The 15422-nt window shown below is 39.7% G+C and overlaps 1 long non-coding RNA gene across 2 annotated transcripts in view; it reads left to right on the forward strand.

Moving 5' to 3' along the window:
- LOC122156223 overlaps window positions 1-14130 on the forward strand; it is a 205757-nt gene extending 191627 nt beyond the window's left edge. For both annotated transcript variants that reach the window (XR_006167415.1, XR_006167416.1), the window contains 2 exons: window positions 4420-4517; window positions 13888-14130. This is a non-coding gene — a long non-coding RNA (uncharacterized LOC122156223). The remainder of the gene's footprint in view (window positions 1-4419; window positions 4518-13887) is intronic.
- The last annotated feature ends 1292 nt before the right edge of the window (window positions 14131-15422 follow it).

The following is a 15422-nucleotide window of genomic DNA, read 5'->3' on the forward strand; positions in this document are numbered from 1 at the left end:
CCAGTAAGGCATCTGTGAGGGTCCTTTTATTGAGAGAAAATAGAGCAGTCAATACTGCTAATGGTTCTGCAGAAAGACATTGGTGTGTTTTTATCTAGAAGAAGCTACTGAAAATGATATAGCTACTGACACCTATTGTGATAAATGGAATTTAATATTGGCTCAAGATGAAAAGTTATAATAGAGTGAAAAGGAATTGCCTGAACACAGCCCCATGCTACAGTGTCATTTAAGATACCCTAACATTTTGGACAGGAGTTGACTGATTAGGTGGTGTATTTATGTCTGTAAAATTATATACATAATGTAACACAGCAAAAAAACAGTGCTGTAGTTTGTTCATTCTTCTACCTGTCCTGCCTCCATGCCAAATGTTTTTGCTTTGAGCTTTGTTTAATAAATAAGCTCTGCATGAAAACTCTATGAAGTAATTGAACACTGGGATTAGAGGTGGAACGTTTTTGAAGATTTTCACAGTAGATGTTCTTCTGCAGCACTTGGAATCAGTGGCAAAATTCCCACTGATCTCAATGATAAAAGATCAGGACCTAGGGCAACACGCATTGTAGAGAAGATATTCTCCTAGTTGTTAGCACCTGAAGTAGTTATAGCCACTGGGAAAAGCATCCAGTCATTGAGCATCTAGAGGTGTAGCTAAATGGTGCAGTCAAGATAAACACATCTAGGGCTGGGTCTTGAATTGAACGTAAATTGAGTACCATAGCAAGAGATAAATAAGTGATTATCATCACTATGTTATTTACTGGATGAACTAATTTAGTATTTCCTTCCTTTTTATACAATACCAGTAATCATGTCAGTTTTCTCAAATTTACTTCATAGTCACATTAACCTGACACATATTTTCATGATTTATCTTTTTAAGCTCTCAGTTGTATCTTATACACGTGATCCAAGTTGGATATGATTTTTTTTTATATAAAGCCTAGAAATGCTTTGCTTTTATAATCATTTCTCATACAAAACATATGCACTTATTTTATAATCTTGGAGAGCTTGAAATACACCTGCTACAATGTAACCTTAGGGCAAAAAAGAATATCCTCCTTTAAGCAAGAGAAAAAAAAAAGCATGATAAAGATATTGGAGAATTTTCCTCTGGGCCACATGCCAATTTAAAAACATATCTGCAGCAGCAACTGTAAAAAACAATAGCAACAACAACAAAAAAACCCATCACAATACAAAAGGTACAAGCTGATCCCCACTACTGCTATTTCCTTTAAAGTATTTGGCATTTATGCTGTATCAGTAGATGACTAAGTGAAGAATTAACCCAAAGAATTGGATAACCTATACGGATAACCCCTGTGGAAAGCAGATAACTACAATAGAATGCATGTGAAGCACAAACCAAAAAGCGTAACTGGTCTGATGTGCAGTCAGACATCATTAGCTTGGGAAATATAGAATTTTTTTCTATGGATACTTTCCATATACTGTTCTACCTTATTTTTTTTTTTTCTACTTTTTCTTTTCCCACTCTCTGTTTTTCTCTTGTACTTCTTTCTATTCAGAAAACAAGCCCTCCATCTTCACTCGCTCTCTTCCAATGGTAGGTTTTCTTTCACATTACTGCGGCTACAATTCATAATCTGCAATACCTGAAACATTTCTGTACTAAACAGCAAATATCCCTGTAAACTGAGCTTCCAAAGGGGGAGTTCTGACTGAAGCCTACTGTGCCAAAATGCAGTTTCTCTTTATCAGATCTCCCACGGCCTTATCCCCACATTTACAACAGCTAATCAGATGTTCAGACACTCACATTCAGAGAAATTCCACCTTCCACAGCAACCTAACAATGATCAAAATTCAGTCTTGGATGAGTTGTTTTACAGTGAGTTGTACTATTAAAATCCCTGCATACCAGAAGAGGCCAATTCTACTAAGACTGTTGAGCCTTGCAGGCAACCTCTGCTTCTCTTTCTATAAACATCATCAAAGCTTGAGCTAATTAATTACAGGCTGACGAATTTTAGTGCTTCAAGATATATGCACCAAACGCAAAGAGTCCTAAATCTCCCAGTAAGGAAATTAAACTTTTGACTTCATTTTTGAGCTAGATCTCTAAAGAAGCACACTGAAACATTCAGGATGCCAGCATTTCTGTGAAGTTTCAGGAAACACACTGGTTGTTTTTTTCCTTTTTCCCTGGAGATACTATTCAGCATCTTCTTAACACAAGTCTTGACACCCGGAATGGCTCTGGCCATACTTGTGACCAGATAGTTCAGCTCACACCACTTTTGCTGTCTGGAAGACTAATAGGTGTGAGGCTTTTGTTGTCACAGTGAGGATAGGTGGCTGAAGGCAGCAAGTCCCTTCAACACACATTAACTTTGCAGTTGCTGGGGATGGGACACAGCATTCAGTATAGCCGTGTGGAATGCAGACTGAGAGAAATCAAAAGAAGCCATATTTCTCATGGGAAGCATAGCTGCCCCTAGCCAAACATGCTGTTCAAAATTTGGAGGTGAGGAAATATCCAGAAAGGTGTAAAGTTTGTATGCATCATCTGAGATACATTAACATACTCAAAAACTCCTCTGTGGCTTCGCATTAAATTTCCTTTCTTGGTGCTACTTTTATCCATTTCATCTGTAAGTTCAGCCCAGAATGTACATTTATGAGTTTTCTCTCTCGCAGTTCAGTGACAAAACTCCTGTGAGTTTCAAAGGTACTGAAAGTAAAGAAAAAAAGCAAAGCAAAAGAAAAAAACAACCTCAGTTTAAAAGAAAAATATGCTCAAGGAGAAATTTATTTCTCCTGTCTCTGGCCTGATCTCTCTTCAATGTCATGTCATGCAATGAACAGAGAGTATACGGGGGAGTCTTCTGCTTTGAAAAAGAACCTAATAGGGCTGTGGAAAGGAAATATTTGAGACATCCCTGTCATCGTACAGGAAGCAGGATGCAAATACCATAACAAAAATAATATATGGGAGAACTTCAGTATCTGGGATAATGTTCCTAGTCTCTGTTAGCAGGCATCTTGTTACAAATACTTGAAAGATTTTAATGATGGACTTAGTACAGAATATGCTATTACCTTTCATTATACATTGGCATTACATTTATGCTTGGAGAATCCAAACAAGACTGAGACCAGCTGTGTTAGCCAACCTGTATATCCAGTAAGATAAATATTTCATAATTCAACCTGTATAAATAAGAGAAACAGAGTTAATATTGTTCTACGGGCAGTGATCTGAAACACAAAGAGTTTAAGTCATCGAGACAGCATAGGAAAGGGCTGAGACCTACATCCGTTTCTCCTAAGCTGCAGTCCCTATTTTACCCGTGAGTCTGTTTGCCTCTTCAGTACCCCACTGAACATCAGATGGAGGCAGTTGATATCAATAACTTTTTAGCATCGTATAAATATAGATGGCATTGCTGAGAACTGGGCTGAAAGAGAGTTGAAATTGGCCTTAATGTTCTATAATATACTATCCAATTATTGTGCCAAAGAAACTAAGCTAAGTGGCTGCTTTAAGTTTAATTTATAATATTAAATCACAAATGTCATCCTATACAAATGACTATACGCAGACGAATGAATCACATTACAACAGACAAGATGTATATGAAATCTGTGAATTTGCAAGCAGACACATTAATTATGTCTGAATTATTGGCAGTCTTTTCCCATCCTCAATACCTCTACTCAAATGAAAAAATATTATTAACCTTTGGTGCAACAGATGCACATAAAATATGATGTTTCAACATCACATTGAAGTATCTAAACATCACGGTTTTAAGAGAAGCAAATTTATTTTGGGCACTGGATTAGTATGTCAGGTTGGTATGGGAAATCAACAACTTCTGCAAGTTGTAGAACTACCTGACATCATAAAAGCTTCAATTATTGTACTATCAATTTAAACTGAATGTTCAATAAAGGAGGTGCTGAGCTGAAATATGCAACAAAATATTCTCATTTATAAATACATATTTTGCCTCAAAGATCTAAGGAATCCACTGAGCAGTGGTAGATGCACAAATAAAATGTAGAGTTTTGTCATGTAAAACTTGGATGAGAAGTTGGTCTACAGAATGATTTCATGTAGCCTGCTGTCTTTTAGCTGTGGTCTCATAGTTGCCGGAGGATGGCTGCTGAAGGTGTAACATTAAGCCCTTCTGCATCAAGCTCTCTTCCTGTGGACTGGTAACTTCCACAGGCGAGCCTTCATGGAGCCACATGGAGACAGGGCCTGAGAAGGCACAGGGAGGTGTCCTTACAGTGACCACTCTGAATTTTGAAGAACCTGTTTTATTACAGATGTCTGCTTTTGAATTCTTTCTCCTTTACCTGCCCTGTGTTCATTTCTTTGCTGATTATTTTCTTTTTCTAGATGTCCTAAATATTTCTTATTTTCTTTTGTTATTGCAGATCTCTTACCTACTTTGCTTTCAACCTGACTGTTAAATCTTAGTGGGAGGAGGGAAGAAAAGGAAAATGAATGCTGTCAGCCTTCAGCTTCTGCAATGGTGAGTTTACCTAGGTGAGAGGAATTGCAAAGGGTATTTTCCATGTCCTGCTTTACCCTCAGACTAGGTGACTACAGTTCTGATGATACTAGAGATTCCGTTTTTTTGCCTTGGTAGCAAGGAGAATTAAAGGGTTTCATTCCTATAAAGCCTTGAATGTAAGATGCTGACAGAGTTGCAAAAAACAATTATCATTATGTAATTCAACTTCGAGCAGAAATCTGATAGATTTGTCTGTATTTTCAGTCCTTATGTTGTACATTCTAGAGTTTCAAATATTTCAAAGTCAGATATTTCAGTCCTGGAGCATTCTGCTAATGCCCAAAGTTGTGCAACAAAAGGCAGTACATTTTTCCAATATATATTTTAATTTTCTTGAAGATGTGGATGATTCTTCTGTTACATTTGATGCAGTAGCCGTATTCTAACTGGCTCAATACTCTATCTGTTGACATGACATTGCATGTTCTCAGAGTGTCATACAGTTATTCTAGGCATCTTAAGTTGTTCTTACATGCTCTTCTGATGCTTATCTGTACCTCTTTGCCATCAGACTAGTAAGAAAAGGGTCAGCAGTACGTATAGTCTTATATTCTGTATTTATTTTCAGGGATTTTGAGTGGTTAGGAAAAAAAAAAGTCTTCATGCTGTAATAGCTATTTTTTCATCACAGAGGGGTGATGATAGGAAACTTGCAATGTTGGCCTCTTTTTATGAAAACCCATACTTTTATTTATCTAAAGTGTTTTTTGCAAACCTATAATTTTATTCAGCTCCGGTATTGTATTCAGTTGTCTGAAAATGAACATTCCTTCACTTACAGTTTCAGGAGAGAGATTATTTGAACGAGCAAGGGCTGTGGAAATGCCATTTGTTTGTACTTTAAGTTCTCAGAAATTATTCAGAAGCAGAGAAGGTGCAGACTTCTAATGCATTAGATGAAACTGAGTCACCTTCTTTTGAGGAGAAGGGCTGCTGCAGATGTGGTATGTGCTTAGAATTCACATGCAAGAACTGAATTAATCCTCTAGCAGTAATGTCCCATTTCACAATTACCAAGCAGTTATAAGTGAAGCAGCCAAGGGACTAAGGTATTATTCATTTCGATTGCCTAATACTGCAAAGAAAGTTACCTCATCTCTCAGATAGGTGCTTACAGCTATCATAACCCAAAAGATTGGAGATATTAGAAAGTGAATAGAAAAATCTGTTTTGGTGAGAAACATACATGCTAGCAAAAAATATAAATTTACCATATAGTATTGCAAATGACATTAATATTTTAGTCTGTTGATGTTTTTGGTATAAGATCCCTAAAAAAAAGGACAGAGTGAACTTAAAAATTCAGTGCTGCTCTCTCCTTTTGTGTAATTGATATTGTTATTACAATATTTGAGTTGCCGGATCAAAATCAAATTCCACTTCAATTGTATGGTTGTCAATCTGGAATCACTCAGTTGAGAAAGTGGAATAGATTCCATGATCAGAAAAGATTGTTATTACTATCTAACTTGATTTCTTACGAAATACAAACTATCCTCCAGAAATTCCCATTGAAAGCTCTTTTTTTTCTTTCTTTTTTTTTTTTAAACTGAAAATGCAGCAAATCTTCAGAAAGAAAGACAATTTGATTTAAAGAGTGCGAGTGATGGCCACACTCCTAAGTAAATTATTGCAGTGCTTAAATATCCTCTCTGTTAAGATACCTGAAGATATGTCTGCAGAGACATGGGATTTGCCATGGAAAAATAATAAATTTCATTTGGAACAGGCTGAGAAGCAGGTAAAAGCTGAACTGTTCCAGGTATGCAGGGTGGATCAGCAGTCTCTACTTTGCAATTTGTCATACATTTTAAGAGACAGTATAAAGGCTATGTTTTATAGGCTCCTGATTCTAGTAATTCATGGCTATGTCAAAACTTCTATCTCAAAATTGTTATTCGCTCTCATACTTGCAAAGGAGGCTCTAAAAACAGAAACAGAGGCTGGCTACAGTGCTACTACTGTTTGAGTTTACAGACAGTGAGAAATAGTACAATGGAAATACTGAGATTGCTATCAGTTTTGGCCTGTGGGCATTTGGTTTTCCATCTTCCATCTTCCCCTCGTTATGAAGCAGAACTCCCCAAATGTCACTCTCTAGTAAGCCTGAAGGTAGTGTAGGAGGGAAGTATGGCGTCAGTGCTGCAAGCATGGTTGTTGTTTATTCCTGCGCTCCTTCTCTAGGACCTCTAATGCTCCTTTCTGTCTCTCATTTCTTCTAACATTTCCCATGTGAAGGAGGAACATTTTGTTTCCATTCCTCTCCCACAGAACATTTTACCTCCTGAGTAATCAGCAAATTAATCAGTGAAAGAGCTCACACTGTGCTTTGAAGTGTCCTGTTGGGTACACTGGATTAATGAGGCAGCTGAGATGAGTGTCAGCCCATCAGGTGCAGCTTCAGACAAGGTCCTGTGAAACTTGTTTCAAGTGAAGGGGTAAGGGTGAGAGGAGGCCGTGTAAAAATAATTGTGTGATCACAAGGGGCAAGGCTTCCATTACAACAGAAAGCAAATTCATACTACACAGAACCTGTGCTCTGGCACAAAGCCATCTAGCATACGCCTTGGTTTTAGTCTACCACCCTGCTAGTTGGCACCAAGCCCTGGATGCAGCACTCTTAACAACCATTCCAGTAGTCGTGAAATGATGCCATTACTGGTTGAGAACATGGCCATCACTCTATACCATGAGCACTGGCTTTCTCTGCTTTCTGTCCTAGTGGCTGTTACTTAAAAACAGCTGATTCCCATGTAAGAAACATGATACTTTTTTCTTTTCTTTTCTTTTTTTAATCCATACAATAGCAATAGAAATAACATCACAAACAAGATGAGATAATACATCACTGCTGATGTTTCAAGTTAATGTTGCTTTCTATCCATCTGTGGAACTTGATGTCTATAGTCTTAGTTCAAATCTCCAAACACCTTGGTATATTACATAATAAAATACTGCTTTTCAGTCTTTCTATGTGTTAGTGTTGGTTATGAAAAGCTGTTCACTGGGGGAAGTCAGAGACAGAAACAAGGAGCTGTCTGCCTTTGTGGCCAGCTGAACCACTGAAGTAGCCCTAAATGCAATCCTAAACCATTCTTCAGTCAGATGGTATAAGTGTAGGGTTTCCATCTCTGTGGAGAGTTGACGTCTTTCCCATGTGAAACCAAAACCTGGTCAGTCATCAGTCATCACCAGAATGGATTTCTGGTGAAAGGCCCTTAGTTTGCCAGTTTCAGAGACAAGTAAATAGAGGAACAGAAATAATTGTCCTGCATTGTTCCTGGATTTGTTGCCACAAACAATGCTGCCACGTGCTTAGGCTGCAGGAGCTGTTGAGGAGGTAGCCAAGAAAATGCCATAACAAGGGCAAAATGACTTACACTGCAATGTAGTATTATAATGTACTAGCACCTTTATTTTTATTTATTCTTAATTTTGTCCTGATAAATCTAGGAAGGATTACTTTGGAAAAATGGTGAAAGAAGGCCTAAAAGGTGTGGGGAAATTATAGTTTCGTAGTTCTCAAGCAGGGTTCTGAAGCCTGTCAACAAGACAGGAAATTAATAGTTTTGAGCCTGTGTCAGCTTTGTTTCACAATATAATTTGGACTGACTGAAATAGCTGTTCCTCGGTAGCACATATGTTCTCATTTAGCTGGCCTTCAAACAATGCAGCCACTACCCTTCTACCAGTTCTTATGGATGAACTCGATGACTAATTTTGGTACGGTTCAGGATGACGTGCAATAAGCTGCTCATCCGATAAGCCACGGACACATCACTGGAGCTGACTGACGCTAATTTCAGAAGGAATTCAGATTTTGGAATTTCTCATCCCCTCCCACAAATCCTCAGCTGAGAAGGCAAGATCAGGACATATACTTAAAAGCCCAGAGAATGGCCTGATGTCAGACACAACAACGGATACGGTGCCCAGAAGTGTAGGAGTTGCAAGGCTGATTTATGACCATACTAGGGGAGAGAGTATTCCAAAAGGCCTCCTGCCATTTCCTCCTAACGCAATGGCTATGAAGAGCGGCCGTGCAGCCAGAGAGGGGTCAGCAGAACACCATTACATAAGGCTGCTTGCTATGCTGAAAAACGCAGATGGCCCAAAAGTGTTTCATTTCTTTAAATGAAGTCACATGCGGCAGAAAAGCTGTTTGAGGCAGACGAGGAGGTCTATGAAGAGCAAATACAGCAAGGGTTGTTTTGTCCTTGTTTTAATTGAAAATAAGTTTGGAATCTACCCAGGAAGTAAGTTTTGAAGGAAATAGTTGGCTCATTCACAGTCCCAGCGATGTAGAATCACCTCCCAGTATTTGTGTTTCATCTTTAAGCACTTTGCAGACTTATTCGGATACTTGTACAGATAGCAATCTGGAGGAAACTAGTTCTAAGTTCGAATGGGATCATCTGCTTGGACTGAATTCCACACGGTGCAGCAAAATGGGCCCAGCACTTCTTTGCTTCTCGGTAATATTCCTTCACCACCATCCAGTACAAAATGCACCACTGCTTCTCCTTTTCATCACACATAATTCTACTACACATTAACCCAGAAATATATTTTATTCTTATTAGATGGCTACAAAATGGCAAGTCTCAGTACTGAAATAGGAACCAGTGCTATACAGATTCATACAATGAAATTTCAACTCAGTGATCTTTTTAAATTTTTTTTTATGCTTGTTAAAATTCAAAACTCTCACTTATTTCATCCCTAAGAATGAAGGCCTGGGATTTCCTGACTTAGAGCGGCCTTTTTTTCTCTTTTTAATTAAATTCATTATTGTTTACAAGACGCTTTTGCTTTAAAAATATATAGTAACAAAATGAAACAAAGCTGAAAGAAATGTTACTGTATAGCTACAGTCCGAATGTTAAGGTTAAAGTCTATTTCAGGCACGGATGTACAAGGAATAACGTTTCAACAAGATAATTTCTAAATTGAGGCAATTATTATGCTAGATTTTGTGTATTTAAGCAAACCCAGTGTTCCTGAGAAATACTAGAAGGACAGTGCTGGAAATTAAATTCTTCTCTTTAGTGGGACAATAGCACCATTTATGCAGTGCTTCTATTCCTTCTTTTCTGCAAATGCAAATGATTTTTCCCTTACCTTGACTGCATATTGGGCCTTGCAGTTTTTCTTGGCATGACCTTGAGCATAAGCAAAAGGCAGGAACTCCCAGTCCTGACAGAGTCCTGTGTAGCCTACTTTGAAATACCTCAGGGGATGGAGACCTCAAGGTCTCCTCAAGTGATCCAGTCTACTATTTTCCTTAAGTGCCAACAAGCTTTTCTTAATGTCTAACCTGTATCTGACATATTGCAATTAAGCTGGTTATTTCTTCTTCAGTTCACCAGGGAAATGGAAAATAGATAATTTTCCTTCTCTTTGCAGCAGTTTGGACACAGGGTTAACACTGAGTGGGAGAACAGATAGCACCGTAGAATCATGTGGTGGACAAGAAGAAAAATAGTGGACTGTCCTCTGAACATCTGAAGCGAGTACATGTTAATCTGTGTGAGAGAGTAAAGGACTTTAGGGGTAAGAGAGATAGTCTGAGAGTCCTGCTGCCTGCCTGACGTTACATCTGAATTGGCAAAGCAGGACAGAGTGGGCTGAGTCCTGGCTCTGGTTTTTGCAGATAGAAAGGTGCAGCCTCTTGAGGGAAGCCCTCTATTGGAAGTTTGTCCTAGCTTTCTCTTTTCTATCTATTTGTCTATCTATCTGAAAGCAGACCAACTTTTCTTTTTAGATCTTGTCTTTTGAATGTTTTTTAATTATTTTGCTCTTCTCTGGAAGGGAAAAGATCCTGAACAGATAATCTAGTCATTGTCTAATAAGTGAGCCTGGTCTTTTGAGCCCTAAATGGATGCTGACCAAACATCTTCTCTCACCTACACAAAATGCTGCAGCCACACTTCTAATATATAACCAGGTCAGGTCAGCCTCAGCATTTTTCTATGTTTGCTAACAGTGTCTGCTAGCACAGCTGTGATGGGTACACCTACTCAACATGATTTGGATTGCGTTCACATCTCCTTTGTAATGAGACCTTCAAAAGGACATTCAATAGCCTCTAAAATATTACAATCTGATCTTACAATCAGAGAATCTTTTTAAGTGCATGTCTAAGGAAGCAGAGATTGCTGAAGTAATTAGGAAGAGTTTATAGTTCCTCAGCCACCCACGTACTAGTTTTTCTGTTAAACAGGAAAGTGTCTTTTGGCATCCCAGTGAGATGTAACGGGCGAGTGCCATGCCTAGCTGCCTGAAGGGTGTCACTGGTAAGAGCTGAAAGAAGGGGTGCAGCATCTGGTGATGGCAGAAGGATGTGCCTGTGAGCACCAAGCTTTGGCCTCTGCTTAATATCTTCTTCCTTCCGAGCACCACAGCCTCCCCATTGTGGTGGGACCCTGTATGCTGAGTGCAGCTAGTGAGGCAATATTTGATCAGGGCAAGTAGATGTGCCTGCCAGGAAGTAGGATGAGGCTGGGGGACAGCAATGCCAGTGCAGGCCAGGATGTGAGGAAGGAGCCTGCTCTGAGCCAGCTCTGAGCTGTGAGAGCCCTGCAAGAAGACAGGCAACAGTCTCTTCAGAGGCTGAAGATGGGGGAAAAGTGACTGTATATTCACTTGGTGTGAAGCAATCAAGAAGATGAGGTCAGCAAGAGAACCCAAATTGCTGTGAAACAGGAAATGCTGGTTAATAAAGGAAAATAAGGTGTCAAACAGTAAGGCACACAGTCACTTCACCAGAATCTGGGTGGTTTTCATAGAGACACAACAGGAAATTGTTCCACAATACGTGGCAATTGCAGAAGTGGCATTTTTGACCAATCACATTGAATAAAATATTAAGCATACTGAAAATAGAAGGGCTTCTTTCTTGGGTCTTGTACGTGTACGTGCTTCCTTGGAGGGCTGGGAGAGGAGGAGGAGGCTCTTGTAAAACTGGAAGCTTAGTAGCAGGCTCATCAATTAGGTGAAGATTTCACCTCTCCAGTCGTGCAGCGCTTGGAAACAAGCCGAGATGCTTCCGATGCTAATGAAATTGCTCTGTGCTATTATTTTGCTACTTACAAAAATACCTTACAGTATTTAGATAGACGTGCCAATTTTTCCGTCCTCAGTTTTGCTCGGTTCAGGACTGATGAGCTACCTTGCTAGGAAATCGAGCAGTTAGCCAGGTTGAAATCCCACCCGACTTGCAGGGCGCTGCGGGCTACCTCTTCCCCCGGCCTCTCCCGCTGCCTGCCCGGCTCTGTGCTCGGAGCTCCCCCCGCCGGCCGGCCCGCCAGCCGCAGCACATGGTGGGACGGAGACGTGGGGAACTTCCCTGTTCGGCGCTGTGTTCCCTTCGCACTTACTTAGAGATACTTTTGCTGCTACACTGTTCTCCGTTTTCGTCCTCCTCGTGGTTTCACTCTTCTCGTTATTCCTGCTCTCCTCGAAAAAATTCTTTGTGCTTGCTATATCAGCTGGGGAGAAGGAAAAAGCAATGTGACTGGCAGCTGAAAGTTGTCCTTTGAATCAGTTCAGCCCTGGAAGCTGCTCACAGCCTCCTGGCTGCGTTCAGGGACCTCCATTCTGTCACCTTTCCAAGGGACAAGTACTAAGAGGGTGCAGAATTTGCGTACAGAGGTTTTTCTACCACCGCATCCTGAAAGATGAATGCCAGCATTTTGTGTTCCAAGATGCAACCTAGATTTTCTTTTTTTATTGGTCAAAATGCAACACCTTGACTCTTTAGGGGCAAAGGGTTTTCTTCTGAAGAAGTATGTTATTAAAATGTTGTCTATGGGGCAGAAAAATTCGTGGAGTTGCCAACGACTAAGTCCTTTTTTCTCCCCCGATTCATAATGCTTGGTATTATCTTGGCTGCAATTTCATCAGAAACCGTGAGCAAAACAGTGTAGTAAGGCAATGAACAGAAGACCTTCACAGGGAAATTAAATGGCACAAGAAGTGGCATTAGCGATCTGTAATGAGGGGGCTGCTGAGAGAGCACCAGCAGCATAAATGTCAGGGAGCAAGCAAGCTGTGAGAGGTGTGTTTGCTCAAATGAATGTTGAATGTTCATGGTTATGAAAGGCCCCCATGCCATTTTCCATAAAAATAGCAATAGCAATGTTAAAATCCAATGATCCACCAAATTCCTTCACTCTTCTCGTCACATAAAGTTCCTTCTCTAGTTGCAATTTGATACGCACTTCCTCCTCTGTATTTCACGCACAAAAGAGTTCTCATGTCAACACTGCAGAAAGAGTGAATTTCTTCCTGTATGTTGTGAACGGAGTCTGATTAAGTCTCCTAAACAAAACTAATAATGGTAGCTTTAGAATAAGTTTTTTTTATAGATATGCTCTTCTACATGTTCATTATAAAAAACGGGAAATATGACATTGGTATAAATAACTCTAACTGGGGATAACTACAATTTGTTTTTCCAAAAGAATTAGCTGTCATTTCAAGGAAATGGTGAAGAAAATGGAACTGGATATGCTACATCTATAGAAGAATGTAAATGGATTTGCTGCCTAATTTGTTGATTTCAGGTCATCTCTAAGCTCAATTTTGGAACTCCCTTTCTGGATAAAAGATACGTTGAAAATGTAGCATTCTTAGCATATACAGTGAGTTCTGTATTTATGGCAGTGTTCAGGACGTCTTGCTACAGCATAATATCCCCAGAGCTCTCACTGCAATCTTGCAATCGTGGCATGCAGAATTTTGTTCACTGCTGGTGAAAATGCATAGCAAATGGTGGAGACTTCGTTGAAAAAGAGCATTCTTAAGCTGAGAATTTGGTCCATCAAATATTGTTACTGGTTTTGTTGTATCTTTCGTAGTTTCCATGGAAATTCATTGGAGGCATTACTTTCAGAGCAACCTATATACATGTGGCCCAAGATAACTCTTCACTCAGTTTGGCCCAGGTGAGCCAAAAGGTTGGACACCCATGAGTTAGGAGAAGTAGCACTGGAAAGTAAAAATCTTCATTCACCTTCTGCAGTGCAATATTGAAAGTTTCTATTTCTGAGCCGGCTTCTCTGTGGCCAACAGAACAAGCTGTGAGCTTCTGGCAGCACCCAGCTCAACTCTCTGTGTCCTGGAGAAGACAAAAACAATGAAAGACTCCAACAAGAGGCAAGCAAAATGCTCATCCTTATTCTCATTAGTTGCTGAAAGATTTAAGAGGACAGGAAAGCAGAGCCTTGAGTTAGCAGCTAACAGCAGCTCTACTGCACTCTACTGATGCTCTTCCTTTTTGCTATGGAAAAAAAAATGTGTTCTGTTGTTCCCCTCTCTCCTCCAGTTCATCCTCATCACAACACATCTCTCTCAAGGGGACTGAAGCTGTTGCTACTGAAGACCTAGGGCTCAGGTAATGCCAGCAGATTAACAAAGGAATTGGCTTGATGCTGCACTGCCAAAAACCTCTGTGGATAACATGTGAAGCCGGGAAGAAGTCAGCTGGAGAAAAGAAGAACAAACTGCCATTTTGGGCCAACAAGAAACATTTCATTCAGCTGCATCCTACTTAGCTTTGTTGCATAGACAAAAGCTTTTGTTCAAGCTTTTCCCTTCACTTTATGTCAACTTTAAATCAAATTAATGCTAAGATGAATAAAATTCTAACTGAAAAAGTGAAAAGATAAGGAGCTTTTGGGAATTAATGATAGAAAATGTTTCCAGAACAAGGACTTTATGATGCCAACATCTGAGTGAAATACTTTGAGGCTTTTGAAGTCCCTCAGTACACACAAGCACCCACTTTTCTTGTTGGCCAAGTACCAAATTCAGTGAAGTCTTAAAAATATCCCATCCTTCTGTGTGTTTACTCTTTGTTACATACAAGTGCAAAACAACTAGGGGAATTATCACAGGCTAGTGGCAAGACAGAGAGTAAACTTGGTCTTAAGGCTGTAGTGTAATTAATGGCTGTGTTGGGTGGATAAATGTCTGGGAACATAAGTTAAATTATCATGTAGGGGCTACCAGAGAAAAGCAGAAAGCTTAACATCATCAGTTAAACGGAATAGCTCAAATCACTTCACTGACAAATCCGGGAGAGCTAGCAGACACAAAAGGGAGGTAAAGCAAGAAATAACATCCAAAAGCCAGACCAAAGGTTCAGTACAGTCTCTGACCTAATATAATGTGGATTCTTTATCTATTAGTTTAAAATCCTCCTGTTTTTTCTGGTCTCATTCATTCTCTTTCACTTCTGGCTCTGGTAATACCTGTCAAAGGGAACATAACTCAAGTGACCTAATTTTGGTGGTTATAAAGGCTGTAATAGAAAGTATTACTTTTATTTCACATCAGTAGGTCAAATTAATTCTATCAGCCAGAACTCATGTTGGTGACCAGGCCCTGTGAAGAGCCTCCTCGTGCTCCTTGGCTCTGAATGTGCAATTACAATTGAAGAAAAAATGCTTGGAGCCCCGGAACTACAGAGGGCATGGACATGCTTCCAGCATGCAGGGATTTCCTATCATGTCCTGCAGATCAGCATTTTTTGGGCAGAGTTTCTTTCTTATCCACATGCTTTGCATCTCTAGAGATTTCCAGACTTACAGCATTCTCCTCCCCAGAATAAACTTTTTCCATTAAAAAAACTCCCACAATTGATAAAGCTGTCATTAGGGACCTTCTTCAGTGTTTCTTGGAGAGAAATTCCAGCCACCAAACTGTGGTGGCACCCAGGGTTGGGATTAGAGAACTGCTGGGGTTATAAAGGAAAAGAATGTATAATACCATCTTTTCCTGTGAGACTGACTCTTGTTTGTAGGGGCAGTGCTTTACATCAATTTCTCTGTGATATTTTTCTTGAAGAATCCGTGGTGT

The sequence above is a fragment of the Centrocercus urophasianus genome, unplaced genomic scaffold (genome assembly GCF_019232065.1).
Source record: "Centrocercus urophasianus isolate 14NV4802_14NV808 unplaced genomic scaffold, USGS_Curo_1.0 seq_12, whole genome shotgun sequence".
NCBI lineage: Eukaryota > Metazoa > Chordata > Aves > Galliformes > Phasianidae > Centrocercus > Centrocercus urophasianus.